The following is a 3,589-nucleotide window of genomic DNA, read 5'->3' on the forward strand; positions in this document are numbered from 1 at the left end:
GAAGCGACGAAAAACGGACTTCATTTCCCAGCATGCCGTTTCAGCGCGCCTCTATCCGGTCTTTCCGCTGTAAAACTACAGCTCCCATGATGCACCTGTCAAAAACGGCCGGGGAAAAAAAAAAGCTCATCAGCTTTCCCTTTCCTTTCGGGAATCGTAGTTCAAAGGCCCTCCCTCCCCGAGTCCTTGCAATGAGGGGGAAGGCCGAATGCGGACTCCAATTCCCAGCATGCCTTTCCCCCCCTTTTCCCGCCCGCTCGCCCAGCTCCATGCCTGCAGGGGTTGCTCTGCGGGACCAGATGGGATTGGGGCGGGAGGTAGGAGGAGGCTTGATGTTATTCCTTCGGAGGTGGTAGCTGCGAAAGCCGTCAAGCTGGAGGCGGCCGGTAATGGGCCCTTTTGCTCTTATGGGGAATGTGGGACTCCCTTGTAGGGGTGGGAGAGATCCCTGGAAGATAATGCGTGGATAGCAGCCTCCGGGCGGGGGGAAACGTTGGGAGCCTCATGCACGGGTCGGAATTCAGCTTGCGTCCCGCGAAAGTTGGGGTGCCTGTGAGGGCGAGAGCTTGGGATGCGGGCGGAGGGATCCTGTCCCGGAGAAGGCAGGGAGCCCCCTAGAGGGATGAAGCGGCGAGAATGCGCGCAGCCCCGTGTGCGGATCGGGGGTGAACTTGGGTCCCTTGTAGGGCTGGGGCGCCTGTGGGGGAAAGAGCAATGCAGCCTTGTAGAGGGATGGCGCCGGGACTTTTTAGAAGGGGGGAGGCGATATGGGGACACTTCACTGAAGACCCTTCAAATATGGGGACCCTCCGCCGGGTGACTACATATTGCCCCATAGATGCGTGGGGAGAATGAGGGATTAAGATGGGCCTCCTGTGCAATGCTTCTAAAAAACCCCCACCTTTAAGAAGAGAACTTGGAGTTAAGTATATGGATGAGTTTCTCCCCGTGGTCAGAAGTGGGGCAGGGGGCCCTCTAGACTGGAGCAGAGAACCTGGACTCCGGGTCGCATCGGTGCTCTGGGTGGTGCAGGAAGTTCCATATGTGGGTGGGGGATCCTTTGTGGGGAAAACGCATGGAGTTGCCGGTGGACAAGAGTTCATAGTGCCTTCTGTATGGATTGTGAGAGTTTGGGCCCTATATAGGAACAAGGTGCCTTTGGTGAAGGATGAACGGAGTATGGTAAAGGGAGCTCCCGTGGCGATTGGGGCTTTTTTAGGTAAGAGTGCATAAAGTCTCAATCAGGGATGGAGAGACCGTGGGGATGTTCATGGAGAGGAAGGGACAGGGCAGAGAGACTTCTCTTGGGGTTGGGTTTAGTGTAGTGGTTTGGTGTCGTGGTTAAGTGCGCGGACTCTAATCTGGGAGAACCGGGTTTGATTCACCACTCCTCCACTTGCACCTGGCTGGGTGGCCTTGGATAAGCCGTAGCTCTGATGAGGAGCTGTTCTTGAAAGAGCAGTTTCTGTCAGAGCTCTCTCAGCCCCACCTGCCTCACAGGGTGTCTGTTGTGGGGAGGGGAAGGGAAAGGAGTTTGTAAGCCGCTCTGAGACTCCTTTGGGTAGTGAAGGGCAGGGTATAAATCCAATCTCTTCTTCTTCTTCGGGTTGAGAGAGCATGCGGAGCCTCCTGTAGAGAAGGGGAAAACTTGGCAGTTTCTAGAAATGGAGGTCTTGGGGTGGTCCCTTATAGAAAGAGGTGAGAGCAGAAAACGCCTTTGAGAATGACTGCAGGATAGACGAAGACGTGTAATGGGATGTTTGGACAGGACGCTGTTCCGCCACACCGTGCAAGGTAGATTCCTCAAAACGGATTACTCAATGTTTTCCGGAGTTCCTCCTAGGTTACCGCACCATGCTGAAGCTTGTTGGCAATCCTGGTCGGCACAGCGATCTTAACTTTCCTCAGTCGCCTGTCACGTGCCCCAGATACGCTTCCAAGAAAGGCAATGTCTTCTTGCAGCAAAGAGTTATGGAACTCGCTGCTGCAAGTTGTAAAGTTGTTAAAGAGGGGGATTGGGATTGGACATTCCTGAAGGAGGAATTGATGCTGCAGCCGTGCAGTATGCTTGTGGGTACCGGATGCCGACGCTTTCATGCCCTGCTTGTGAATGTCTGGAAGAATCGGGCTGACCACTGTTGGAAACAGAATACTGGGGCAACAAGAAAAAAATGACCCATGTGTTTGTGCCAAGCATCTGCCAGGCCACAACACTTTCTTGGTGGATTGAGGGTTGGGCCTCTGGTTGGTGGAGCAGAGGAAATTATTAGGGAGATCTATTTAGCGGAGAATCCTCCGTTCGAAACAAAAAGCAATGGCGGATCTTTATGCCGCTTAATGCAAACCAGGCCCAGGTTTTGAGATGTGGAACGCAGGGAGTGGCTTGAATTTCTGACTCACTGCAGCCAGGGACTGGCAAAGCTTGCGGTATGTGAGTGCATTTTTCTCTGTCTCTCTCTCTCTTTTGGCCTGGGTGTGTGTGTGTGTTGATTCGCCTTCTTCCTTTCACGGAAGGGAAACCTTGTCCTTCACTTGCAGCTTGCCAGAAGAGCTTAAAACCAGTTAACCCATTGCGCAGAAGCCTTTAGCTGGATTATTTTGCCTTTTGTTTTGGAGAGAAGCTGGCGAATTGGCCGTGCCACCCGGAAATTTAGCAGGGCTTAAAACCAAATTGCTGCCGTTTGGCATCGGATGTTCCTGCAAAGCAGAGTAAAAAAAAAGTCTACTCCTCCTTAAATCGGTGGTTTAATCTCATAATCTCGGCAGTCATGTCTCATTGGCTGGAAAACTGGAAGGGAGGGGAAAGATCTCCTTCTCCCCAGCAGTTGGGCAGGCCACAAAAAGGTTTGCTAGGTGACTTTCCCAGTACATTCCTCCCCCAGTCAAGGGAGTGGTTCTTTTTTGTATAAACCCAATCTTCCATATGCTGCTGGCATGTCGCCTAGCCATGCACTAATGCAACTATCCCTGCCAAATATCTATACTCCCGCATTTGTCTTGAGTTGTGCTATTTGGTTACTGTGTGCTGGGATCCTTGACACACAATTCCCCAGTGGCTTGGCTTCCTCTCACATCCTCTTTACTGCAGCTAGTATCTCTTCTTGGTTGCTGTGCCCTATGAATTAATGAAGCTGCCTTTTATTGAATCGGACCCTTGGTCCCTCTGTATTGTCTACTCAGACTCGCAGAGGCTCTCTGGGGTCTCAAGCAGAGGTTTTTCACATTCGCCTAGTGCTTGGTCCTCTTTAACTGGAGATGCTGGGGACTGAATCTGGACCTTCTGCGTGCCAAGCAGAGGCTCTACCACTGAGCCATGGCCCCTCCCCTTTGTGCTTCCTTCCTTTCTTGCTCTTCCTGAACAGTCTGCAGTTACACCCGATACGAAGTGTGGCTCCAGGCAGGCCTAGTGGCAAAGTTTGTTCTTCAGAGTTTCTGGTGGTTATGGCACCAACCGTGTTTAGCGTGTTTCCTGTGGCTGGACTCCAGCATTCACTGAGCGTGGTAATGAAAAGAGAACTGTCTGAGCATGTGCAGAGCGCCCGTTCCAGTACCAACTGGAACCAAGTTTTCCCTTCCACTCCCAGCAGGA

At 52.4% G+C, this 3,589-nt stretch overlaps 1 protein-coding gene across 1 annotated transcript in view; it reads left to right on the forward strand.

Moving 5' to 3' along the window:
* The first annotated feature begins 313 nt into the window (after nt 1-313).
* Nucleotides 314-3,589, forward strand: part of ATL3 (atlastin GTPase 3) — a 46,884-nt gene continuing 43,608 nt past the window's right edge. The window contains exon 1 of the mRNA XM_015420571.1: nt 314-386. The gene's annotated coding sequence lies outside the window, so the exon portion shown is untranslated. The remainder of the gene's footprint in view (nt 387-3,589) is intronic.

The sequence above is a fragment of the Gekko japonicus genome, unplaced genomic scaffold, assembly GCF_001447785.1.
Source record: "Gekko japonicus isolate JY-2015 unplaced genomic scaffold, Gekko_japonicus_V1.1 scaffold713, whole genome shotgun sequence".
Classification (NCBI taxonomy): domain Eukaryota; kingdom Metazoa; phylum Chordata; class Lepidosauria; order Squamata; family Gekkonidae; genus Gekko; species Gekko japonicus.